Genomic DNA, 13,878 nt, shown 5'->3' on the forward strand with positions numbered 1-13,878 from the left:
TATCACAACGAAGCAACCAGGCAGTTCCAAAAAGTTTAAAAGCATAAAAACTTTTTATTGCGAGTCACAAGAACGGTAAGTGCTTTCGCTAAAAAGTTTCTTCAGACCATAAAACATGACAGTAAAAAAGGTCCTTTTACAAAGATTCAAAAACCATTGAGCCAATCACAAAAAATGCTTCCAAATAAATTCTTAAGGTGACAAGCAAAAGAAATACTCATGCCCTTCACACATATAAATATGGAACAGACATGAGAATACATGTGTGTATATATATATATATATATATATATATATATATATATATATATATATATATATATATATATATACATACATAAGGATGCAAAAATAAAAATGAAATAAATAAAAATGTTAAAAATATATATTAATTCACTTCTGAATCCTGCTTTTCCTAAGTAGGGGTTTAATAGAGGCTCTTTCATTCAGCCCACTCCCCCTATCAGCTCTAAGGGTAATGATCCAGTTAGTTTCCTTGTACTCAGTATGGTTCCTGATATCTCCTTCCCTGATACTAGGTACAATAACCTCAAGCACCCTAAAATTAAAACAATGTACATCCCCATGATGCATCACATGCTTAGCCAATGCATTGTGATCAGATTTTCTCTTAATATTATATACATGTTCTCTGATCCTGTCCCTAAATACCCTATTGGTTTTACCAACATAAAAAGAGTGACAGGTTTGACACTCAGCTAGATAAACTACAATAGATGTCTTGCATGTAGCATTAACATGAAATGTAAATTCTTTCTTAAGGTCTGGATGGTAGAACTTATCTGAAGTATTAATATAGGGACAAAAATTACATCCTCCACAGGGACGAGTGGAACCTCCCTTAAGGTACTCACTATTATTATGTTCATAGCAAAGAAGTCTCATCAAGTTCTCCCTATTGTTATACAGGAACTTAGGTTGTGCACCAACTATCTGACTGATGTCAGTGTCAACTTGTAAAATGGACCAGTCCCTGCTAAAAATTTCAACTAACTCTTGCATTCAGCATTAACAAAGAGGGACCTTAAGCAATTTGCTCTTGTCACATTTACTGTTGGTAAAAGTTCCCTTGAACTGGCCAAAATATGAGGCAGCAACACCCTCACGTAAAAAATGGACATCATGTAATTTCTCAAAGATTTCATTCTCCTCATATTCTCTTGATAATAATCTAGCTCCTAGACCATTAATTTCCTCTAAAAAACAATCCAAAATTTCAACCTAGAAGCCCTCACACCTTGGCCTCTAATCAAATTCCGAAAGATGTATCCATTGTGCATACTAGACCTAGCTAAAAGAGTATTCCTATAACAAGCTTTACGAAACATGCCTGCATTAATAAGGTGATTACTCAGTTTTTCAATGTACAAATCTAAATATTCAATCTGTGAGGAAGACCAGTTCATAGTGAATTTCAAACAATTAGTTAGTGTATTCATCATCTGGTGAAATGCAAATAATTCATCCAGACTTCCTCTCCATAATAGCAAGAGGTCATCAACGAAATGTCGATAAAACAGGACATGTGCCTTAAATTCCTCCCTATCACAGAGTACAGTGTTCTCCCAATGTGCCAAGAACATATTAGTATAACTACTGGCACATGAAGTATCCATGGCGACACCATGTTGCTGAATATACATTTCGCCATTAAAAGTGAAAAGATTGTTTTCCAGTATCAACTCCAGAAAATGAGAGACAAAGTCAACCTGGACAAACAAAAGATCACTATGATCTGTAAGATATTCATGTACATATTGAATTCCTAAATGATTGGGAATAACAGTAAAAAGAGATTGTACATAAAGAGTGACAAAAATATACTTTCTAGGTCATGTACATCTTTAATACAATCATAGAGGTCAATAAGGAACTGTTTTGAATCTCTGAGAACTATTTTATTTCGACTAATTACTGGTCTAAGATGTTTTTCTACATAGACTGAGAGTGTTTCTGTGACCCAACCTCCACCCGCTACAATGGGTCTCATTGGTGGATCAGACGGGTTCTTATGCACCTTTGGTAACCCCTGTACTGTAGGTATAAGGGGATTAGTAACGATAAGACAGTCAAAGGTATCCTTAGTAATAAGGCCTCCTCTAAACACATCAATCAAAGTATTAGAAACTAAGTTAATAATCATGTGTACATCTCTAACCATAATTTTACTGTAAAACTTCTCTTCACCTAATAAAATTTCCATGGACCTTACATAATGTGTTGTATCCATGACTATGATAAGGCCACCTTTATCAGCAGGCCTTATTGTAATCAAGTTGTTATCCTCTAAGTGTCTTAACGCTATTTTTTCTTTATAACTCAAATTATATCAGGTTCTCCTATGAGCACTAAGACCATTATTGTCATAGTACTTAAAAAGTTCCTCCTCAGTGAGTTTCATATAGGCATCTACCAAAAGATGATTCACAGGGACAAAATTACTTAATTTCTTGAAAGAAAAATTCGACTCAGATGCTACTTGTCCTTTTTGCTTACTAGATTCACCATATAACATACGTAGCATGATGTTTCCACAAAAAACCTTGAGATCTAAAACAGTGTCAGACATCTTGCTCTTACATGTAGGAATAAAATTTAAACCTCTAGTGAGGACTTTGATTTCCTCGAGTGAAAGCTTGTATGATGAAATATTAAAAACTAATGACTCATCACTTTCCCTCACATTTTCTTGAGGGTTTGATTCGGAGTATATTCCCCTGAGTATTTGCGCTTCTGGCGCCCCCAACTCATAGACCTTGTCCGTCTCCCTCCCTTGTCTGTCCTGACTGGTAGGGGAAAAGAAATGCCTTCACCAATATTATTAACACCAATATTGAAGGGAATATTACTATTTAAATGATTAGTATGTGTTCTGGGTCGAACAACTCATTCAGAGGCATCAATAACGTTACGTATTTTTCTAACAATCACATTGGGATACAAATTCCCATCATGATATTCCTGTATGCTCTGAATGTCATGGGCATGAGTTTCATCAGTATCATTAGATGTGGGAATAATCCCAGATCCAGCAGTACTGACAACCTCACCACTCGATGTCTGCACAACATGTTCAACAGTATTCATAGTGACCACATCACAATTCACAGTCATATCATCATTAGAAAGATTCACATTAGCCACAGACTTCCCATTAATCTTATTATTAGTGGTGTTAATAGGCACCACAGTATCAGAAAGTCTCTCTCTAGCGGCAGTAACAGCATTCCGACTATTAACATCAGCATTTTGACCATATCTAGGCCACATAAAGACGAGGCCCAATTTAAAGTCATTTATGTCTCTCAGTATTTTCATTTTCTTCTGTTGCAACAACTTCTGTTCAAATGCTGCAACTCCATCGAGTAAACTCTCAAATAAAAGATTGACTATTTTGGCAGCAAAGTTATTAAATATAAGCTCTTGTTCTCCTTAATAGCGTCAGTGAGTTTATTTTCCTCAGGTAAGAAAAAAATCAACAAGTAATTGCGTATACTTGCCGCTTACCTCAAGGTTTAGTTGCTGCCAGCATGTTAACACTTCCAGGTATTGCAAGCCCTGTGTGGGCATGTTGAACACTCGTAAGCCACGCAGCATAATCCTTTTTTCAAGACAAAAGTCAAAATGATGTCACTGCGCCTGCAGCCTTTTTAGTTTCAAGAAATCCTTCTCAAGCTCATCCATCAGTTGCTGTAACCTCTTCGATTCACCGGTCGCACTCCTAATGTCATCATCAGCTGCACCTAAGTCAAACTGCCAGAAAACACTCCTGTCTCATTTGAGGTATTGGGTAAACCTCTTATGAAGCACATTGCTGGCACTATCACCTCTATCTGGATTATAATCCGATTCTATTGATCCAAGCGATTCCATTGCCTTGCCCCCGTGGGTGAAAGCAGGAAAGATAAATAATAGTATGAAACAACAAACAACCCATGAGGCAAATGCTCCATTGTAGAATAGATGAATAATAAATAACACTGTAGATATCACAACGAAGCAACCAGGCAGTTCCAAAAAGTTTAAAAGCATAAAACTTTTTATTGCGAGTCACAAGAGCGGTAAGCACTTTCGCTAAAAAGCTTCTTCAGACCACAAAACATGACAGTAAAAAAGGTCCTTTTACAAAGATTCAAAAACCATTGAGCCAATCACAAAAAATGCTTCCAAATAAATTCTTAATGTGACAGGCAAAAGAAATACTCATGCCCTTCACACATATAAATATGGAACAGACATGAGAATACATGTATATATATATATATATATATATATATATATATATATATATATATATATATATATATATATATATATATATATACATACATAAAGATGCAAAAATAAAAATGAAGTAAATAAAAATGTTAAAAATATATATTAATTCACTTCTGAATCCAGAGTTTCCTAAGTAGGGGTTTAATGGAGGCTCTTTCATTCAGCCCACTCCCCCATCAGCTCTAACGGTAATGACCCAGTTAGTTTCCTTGTACTCAGTATGGTTCCTGATATCTCCTTCCCTGATACTAGGTACAAAAACCTCAAGCACCCTAAAATTAAAACAGTGTACATCCCCATGATGCATCACATACTAAGCCAATGCATTGTGATCAGATGTTCTCTTAATATTATATACATGTTCTCTGATCCTGTCTAATCGTTTGAAATTCACTATGAACTGGTCTTCCTCACGGATTGAATATTTAGATTTGAACATTGAAAAACTGAGTAATGGCCTTATTAATACAGGCATGTTCCGTAAAGCTTGTTATAGGAATACTCTTTTAGCTAAGTCTAGTATGCACCCTGGATACATCTTTCGGAATTTGATTAGAGGCCAAGGTGTGAGGGCTTCTAGGTTGAATCCCTTGGATGATTGTTTTTTAGAGGAAATTAATGGTCTAGGAGCTAGATTATTATCAAGAGGATATGAGGAGAATGAAATCTTTGAGAACTTACATGATGTCCATTTTTTACGTGAGGGTGTTGCTGCCCCATATTTTGGCCCGTTCAAGGGAAATTTTACCAATAGTAAATGTGACAAGAGCAAATTGCTTAAGGTCCCCCTTTTTTATACCTCTGACTAAAGGGAGTTAGTTGAAATTTTTAGCAGGAACTGGTCCATTTTACAAGTTAACACTGACATCAGTCAGATAGTTGGTGCACAACCTAAGTTCCTGTATAAAAATAGGAAGAACTTGAGGAGACTTCTTTGCTATGAACATAATAATAGTGAGTACCTTAAGGGAGGTTCCAATCATCCCTGTGGAGGATGTAATTTCTGTCCCTATATTAATACTTCAGATAAGTTCTACCATCCAGACCTTAAGAAGGAATTTACTTTTTATGTTAATGCTACATGCAAGACATCTAATGTAGTTTATCTAGCTGAGTGTCAAACCTGTCACTCTTTTTATGTTGGTAAAACCAACAGGGTATTTAGGGACAGGATCAGAGAACATGTATATAATATTAAGAGAAAATCTGATCACAATGCATTGGCTAAGTATGTGATGCATCATGGGGATGTACACTGTTTTAATTTTAGGGCGCTTGAAGTTATTGTACCTAGTATCAGGGAAGGAGATATCAGGAACCATACTGAGCACAAGGAAACTAACTGGATCATTACCCTTAGAGCTGATAGGGGGAGTGGGCTGAATGAAAGAGCCTCTATTAAACCCCTACTTAGGAAACGCAGGATTCAGAAGTGAATTAATATATATTTTTAACATTTTTATTTATTTCATTTTTATTTTTGCATCCTTATGTATGTATATATACATGTATTCTCATGTTTGTTCCATATATATATCCATACAAAGGGCGGCACAGTGGTGCAGCGTTGGTTAACCACCTCACCTCACAGCAGAGGTTCTCGGTTTCGACTGGCTGGGGTGCCTTCTGTGTGGAGTTGCATGTTCTCCTGTGTTTCGCGGGGGTTTTTCCAGGTACCTCGGTTTCCTCCCACATTCCATAGACATGCATCTGGAGCGTTTCTCCCCAGACCTCCGCTGAAAACAGGCTCTGTGGAACCTAGTCGGACATTCCCGGTCAACAAATGTTAAATAAAAAAAAAAAAAAAAAAAATATTTATATGTGTGAAGGGCATGAGTATTTCTTTTGCCTGTTACCTTAAGAATTTATTTGGAAGCATTTTTTGTGATTGGCTAAATGGTTTTTGAATCTTTATAAAAGGACCTTTTTTATTGTCATGTTTTGTGGCCTGAAGAAGCTTTTTAGCGAAAGCGCTTACCGTTCTTGTGACTCGCAATTAAAAGTTTTTATGCTTTTAAACTTTTTGGAAGTGCTTGGTTGCTTCGTTGTGATATCTACAGTATTATTTATTATTCATCTATTCTACAATGGAGCATTTGCCTCGTGGGTTGTTTGTTGTTTCATACTGTAATGTTTAAAGTGTTTTGTTTTTTATTTTTTGTTTTTGTTGGAACAGCGTATTTTCCCTTGGAAAAAAAATCGCTGTTCTGACAGTTAGACATTGTAAGCTTTCACTTACATTGGGTCGATTAATCACCTTTCACTTTTTTAAGTGTTCGGTGATCTAATATAGACCCTATATGTATATATGTATATATATATATATATATATATATATATATATATATATATATATAGATATATATATATATATATATATATATATATATATATATATATATATATATATAGGTTCATAGGTTCATAGGTTGGTACTAGGCTATCAGCCCTAGGGCCTATACAAACCTAGCCATAACAATTCCCTGGCTATTTCTTCCCACACTATTTACTTCCCTGGACCCCTGTCTAGCAGGTTGACTGATGTGATCCCCAGGGTGAATTTCCTTTCTCCCATCCAATCGTCAAGGTTCCTTTTGAAGAGGGCAAAAGAGGCACTCTGCTTGACATGTAGATATGTAGATAGATCTATATATGACCATATATACATATATATATATATATATATATATATATATATATATATATATATATATAAAACGCAATATACAGATGTATATAAATACATACATAAATATATATGTGTATGTACATGTATACATATAGCTACATATGTATATATAAATATGTGTATATATATATATATATATATATATATATATATATATATATATATATGGTTCCCCTTCACAAGATTGAATGAATGGAAGCTCGGAACCTTTAAGCTCGACCCCAGAATCTCAAACTTCCATTCACTCAAAATTGTGAATGGAAGAATGGGAAGTTTAGGGCTTCAAAAAAAGAGTTCACTTACCTTTTTGCAAGGCGCAAGGTCCCCCTGCATCCTTGCAGCTATATCTAAATGCTCCATGACCGCACTATAACGGAGGTCAGGGAAATCTTCCGGTTTGTGCTTACACATATAGTGCAAACCAAAAAATTTCCCTGTCCTCTGCTGTAGTGCAATCTCGGAGTAGGAATATTTAAGTGGGGGTGGGGCAAAGCCCCCCTGCAAATACATTAGAAATGTGTCTTTTTATTTTAGCTCCCCTTCCCATTTTTGAGTTTCTGTAAATTCGAGATTCTGGCCTCGGGCTTATGAATTTCGAGTTTGCAGATATTCGGTCATGTGAAGGTGAACCATATATATATATATATATACATAGATATAGATAGATATATCCATATCCTTATGTGTACACATGAATGTTGAATTTACCTTACCAGACGTATTCCATCATATTTATCTGATATGTGTTTATTTAGATATAACATACTGAATCAACAATCTGTCCACTAACAAGTACTACACAATTGTAAAAGTCAAAGCAGTTGTTCAATACTATTCAGTATGTGTACTGACAGATATATTGGAAAAAACAACAAATGCTGTCGAAACTGTGATGGCTTAATGGTTAACTGCTCTGACTGTAGTGTACAGGGTTCAAGAAATGCAAGGGCAGTATATTTTGTTGCTACGCAGAACAAGGACTGTTGGATACAGAGTGGTTAAAGCAGTTTTGAGCAGCTTTAACTGAGTTTGGTCATGGTAAGTGCTGCTAATGTATGGTTACACGTATAGGCGCTTAAACCATTTCAGCTTCTCTTACCATTGCACAAATCTGCTTAGCGTTTATATTACAGCAATGCTGAAACCTGCTAATCATATCTCAGCCCTGATAACCAGTGATCACATTCCAGTCAGATAAAAGAGCAGGGTAATGACGTCTTTAATAAGGGTATGTAATTCCATGTACATGACATGCATCTATGTGCTGTCATTACAGTAGCAAGGGGTGTGAGTCTACTGTCTGGGACACCTGAGTATTATATGGCTTGTACAACACTCTTTTCCATTTGAAAGTGTTTCATTCATGAGTAGTATCCCAGGTTATATGCAGTCACACAGGCATGTTAATGTATCATTATGTTACTACTGCTGACAGTGCTTTCCCAAGTATGAGTAGATTGCAGATTGTAGTACTGGAACCAAACACCCATGCATGCAAAGATGGACTCTGAATCCTGACTATCATGTTCTTGGTGTGTGAGCTGTGTGTCATTAAATATTTGCTACTGGATATTGATCTGACATGTGGATATTAACTGTAGACTACTGTGTGTATAGGACATGTCATTGAGGGCTGCTGTCATGTAGTAATGATATACCTATCGGTGTCAGATGTCTATCTGTCTAAACATTCATCCTAATGCATAACCAGTTGGCTAGCTGATGTTTGTCTGTCCTCTGTACAGATGTGCATATGTCAGGTATCCATCTTGGCTGCTTGCAGGCAATTTATGCTTGTGTGACACTGACATGTCTGCTCACCTGTGTTATGAATGCCACAGCTAGGAATCCCCTCACTGTATGCACAACATGCCATGGATACCTCAACTACACTACCACAGTCAACAGAATATGCTTGGGTGCAAGTCTCCAAGACAGACATTGACCGTGTTAGGTAATACATGTTGCATACATGTCAACTGGAGCACCTGCAAGAGGCAACCAGATGATTGGATGTTGCATTTAACTCACACCCTGAGGATCACTCACGTGACATTGTTGATAGATGGCCTGCTGACAAATGGCAGGTGTCATGATACCACTTTACCCACATCCCCTACTCTTCTCACCTCTCCATGGACAATATCCTGGTACACACCTAGGAACACCTGCACCTATGGACCCCAGTACTGACAAATGTGTCAGTGTGCATTACTGAGAATAACAGTGTCTGTGTGTTTATAAACCTGTAGTTGATAATACCCTGAGGGCCTTCACACCCACTACACCCCCCCATTGCCATAATTAGATATGGCTGCTGCTGTAATGGACATTACATGTAGCTTCTTACACTCTTCACCCTATGGGCTACCTGGAGCTTTTAGTACCAGCACAACATTGTTGTATAAATGGGTAGATAGGCATGGGTTACCCTCTGAGTCCTGGCAAGTGTGTGTATGTATGAAAGTGTGTATATTTGTAGGATACAGCATTCTGAGGCCACATTTTCCTAATACAATACACCTTGCCATACAGTATAAGGGATAGTAATATTGTTGACTGTAGGAGGGTCATGTCCAAGCATCATCCTACTATCCCTGTGGCATGCGCAATAGACGCATATCCCTGAAGTAGCACTCTTGAGATAGACAAGGGGTTGTATTGCAGTCCTGGTCAATGTATACACCCCTCAGACCTATCAGGCATGTGGTGCATGCAGTAACTGTTATACAGACCTGTGCCTTGTGTTCAGCAGTACCCAGGATATGACACAGTCAAGAAGTCACCACAGTGCCATACCCTTTGTAGGAAACAACAGCAGACCAATATCCTGCTGACACATAGACACCTACAATACAAATGGAATACATTATGGAGACCACAATCATTCAGTGTTAATAACAGCTATAATGCATCATGGCTGGACAGCTACACATCCTGACACGTAAGCATTAAACGTTAGTGCTGAAAACTTGTTACACAGCATTACATTGGTACACCTTAGTACAGTCACGCTGTGCATCAGAACCATATTAGCCTGTCCCTGCATCGATGTTATGAATGACAGGGATGTGGCACAGGTATCATCATATGCACAGGGTGTATTGTGTGTTTGCCAGAAACCTAGGCTGAGCCATTTGTTTGACATCATGTTTGTGTGTTAGGGGTTTTCATTATTAATTGGGCTGTACAGATGTGGTGTGTTTAGGTATGGGGTTGCCCTAGCTGTCTTGGTGATGTGTGTGTGTATGCATGCACACAGTTCTGCCATATGGCTGCTCAATACAGGGGTTTCTTTGACAGATGCAGACCATGCCTGGCAGTTTGTACAGTTCACCATCTCCATGCATGGACAAGAGAACTGTGCCTGCCAGGGGTTCCACGGGCACTACCAGGCACAAGCTAAGATATGGTACTCTTCTCTGATGATGACATATGTCCGCTGGATCAGGGTCCATCTTGGGACCAGCCAGGGCCATGTGCACATGGCCTGCTATGTTGTGGTGTGGACAGCACCCCCCTGCAGTGCTGGTGCTGGTACTTCCACTACAGGAACAGCTCTGACTTGTTCCACATCCATGTTGACCTCCACCTGTTGGTGTTGCTGACCTATGCTCACATGGCTACTGCACTACTCCCACCATATGCTCAAGACAGACATTCCATGGTTGAGGATTCCCACCATCTCATCCAACTGTCTATCCAGGACCTCTGCAAAATAATGCTGGCACCTGTAAGATCACGGATGTTGTCAATAACAGCAGAATGAGTAGCCCTCTGGTGCCTCAGACCCTGTCTGGTATAACATTCCATATGTGCCTGCACCTCCATGACAGCCTGAAACATGCATCTGGTAACACCAGCTGTGGCACTTCTGCCCAGGGCATGATGGCCAGCATCCCTCCTATGATCTCCCCTGTACATCTGCCTGTGTGGTACCTCACCAGGCATCTGGCTATGGCTGCTGTGTCCAGACACACTTGCCATAGTCACCACACTGTCCCATCCCATGCCACCACCCGCCAACTGTCCCTCGTCTATGGGCACTGGTGATGGGGTATGTATAGGCAATGTGACTGTGTGTGGGGATGGGGTGGATAACAGTGGGATGTCAAATGATGGCACAGCTTCAGCCCCTGACAAACCTGTGTGTGCCTTACCACACCTATAATCATTGTCAGAGTCTGTATGGACACTAACAACATCAGTTGGCCTGCAGGAGTGACCCTGACCCACCTTTCATACCTGTGAGGGGAAAACAAGAAACGCACTTTAAGACCTTTATGTCATTGCTTAACTGTATACACACACACACACACACACACACACACACACACACACACACACACACACACACACACACACACACACACACACACACACACACACACACACACACACACAGACACTTACAGGTGAGGATTCACAAAGATATTACACACAGGCCTCTCATTACCCATCTGTCAACATGCATGACATATGGCACTCAACAGCATGCACTGCATGCACTGCAGCTATAGTCAATCCCTGTTACCAACATTATACATCTCTGTGATGCTTGAGTTGTGTTAGTAGGTGATGCCCCTTCCCCTGGAACACACTGCACCCATGTACACGGTATTGCTGTCCACCTGTTCAGCACCCTGGCATGTACTGTGCACCATACCTCACAGGTGTACACACCATTAATGAATGTGTATATGTGTGTCAGTTATGTTTTCTCTGCTGCTCACAGCCTCTATGTGTTTGTCTGACACATACCTGGGATGATATGTGGGCAGATGTCAATAGTGAATGCTTGATGTCTGATTTGCAGATCTCATCATCAGCGGTGCATGTATGAGCAATAACATCCAATTACACTGACAACCTTCAAAGCTTACTGTGGCTAAGAGGAGTGTTTGCACCCTTATTGACATGGCACCCTCTTCTCTGATATGCCATGGGGCTACACTACTGCATATGTTAACATTACACAAACCTGATATGTGACATATGACCTGTGCAATCAAATGAGTATCAAACAAATGTGTTAGTTTTGCAGATGCTGATTGAGATGCATACAATATGTAGGTGCATAAGTGTGCAGACCCTTAACATGATGGTTTGTTGCACCAACTGTTAAGTGTACTACAGCAGTCACTATTCCTGGAAGGGGTATACTAGCATGGCCCATCTGCACTCGCCCGCATTCGATCACTCTGCTCTACAAATGTCCCCCACATCTGCAAGATTGCAAGGTCAACTCATGTGCACAGCCCTTTGAGGTCACATAGTGCCTTCACTATTGCTGTGGAGTCAGCATTATGTCTGCCACAATTCATGACCTTGGCTGTGTCCAGATAAAGCCATTCTTAGCGAGATTTGCATGTCTGCTTCAATTCACTGTTGTGTTTCAGGATGACACCCCTCCCCATCCTCAGCCTTTCTGCAGATGCTTGACAACTATGGCCTACACATGAGTGTCATTTTGCAGTGTCCTCCATGACCAGTTTGCAACATGTATCGTCATCTGTCATGGATGGCTATCTGTTTATTTTCTACATTAATGTTGTCCCATACTTCCTCATCACATACATGACTGTCTGCACTGTTTGCCATGGTATATGCAATGGTGAGGTAAGGCTACATGTCGCTCTCCTGTGTGCTACCTGTTGGGTATGGTATCCATTCCATGGCTTGTAAGATGTGCCAAGCCACGGCTGCCTCTGTTGCAGGTGAGTGGGCAAATGTGATGGACATACGTCTTGGACAGCAAACCATTTCTTGGTGTGACATTTAGGACCTGAAATTGATGGAAGGTGCATACTCATGAAGATTGAATGCTGTCAGTACCTCAAAAGCTGCTTCCACAATATGTTCTTTGGAGTATGTGCACACATATGTTTCCAGTGTTTGTTAAGGTATGTGTTCCCCATATTTGCTGTCCTAACATAGGATTCAATATTACACTTTCATTGCTCATGTTAGGACCACATTACAGGTTGTAAGGGTTGTGGAATGTGGTATTGTTATATGCCGCTGTGTAGATCTGTAATAGTTGTGATTGTAATAGTGGTATATACACTGTTGTAGCACTGTATAAGGACGATGTTTCAGACATGTTCCTACTGTAGCACATTTTTCCCACCATTATGTTCATCTCTGTGCACACATCTTGCAATGGCAGGTTGTTAGTTATATTGCAGGACTTTTACATACCCTTCAGATATGCCACCATGGTGACCACTATGATGCAGTGCAGTTAACAGTAACAATAAGTGAACATGTACAGCATGCATTATGGGTAGGTGTGTCAAATGTGTACATGGCAAATACAATGGCCATAGCATGGCCAGTGCATTGGCAAACAACACCATACTCACCAGCTACAGGCTGCTGCCCCACAGGTATACCCGAGGGACCTACATAGTTGTGTGAGAGATGTGATGTCAGTAGCTGCACCTGTGGCACTGGTACAGGGTGGGAACAGCATTTCAGTACATCAACAGTACAAACCCACAATACTACAGATTATGTACATCTGTTCATTACTACAATGCAGCAACAGACTTTATATATTTTATCTCACATATGCATGATTAACTTTACAGATGCAGATGAATAAGCAACAGTGGCCTACTGATGTGCTTTGTGGCCTTACCTGCACGCTTCTCATCCATTGTGTGGGTATCACCCACCTCCAAAATGCTATCAGCTGGGTCTTGGCTTTGCTGGTGGGCAGGTGTCCTGAGGCTGGTGAGGAACTCCTCAGCATTTGTTAGGGGGGCTGGATGGCATTACCCCCCCCCATGGCTAGTTGGTCCCTCCTAACTGCAGCAGCATGCTGACGGGCATAGCGGATGAGGTCAGTGAACCAATGTTGGACCTGCTCATAACTGCGGTTATGC

The sequence above is a fragment of the Protopterus annectens genome, chromosome 1.part1 (genome assembly GCF_019279795.1).
Source record: "Protopterus annectens isolate FY-2018-M chromosome 1.part1, PAN1.0, whole genome shotgun sequence".
In the NCBI taxonomy this organism is placed as follows: Eukaryota; Metazoa; Chordata; order Ceratodontiformes; family Protopteridae; genus Protopterus; species Protopterus annectens.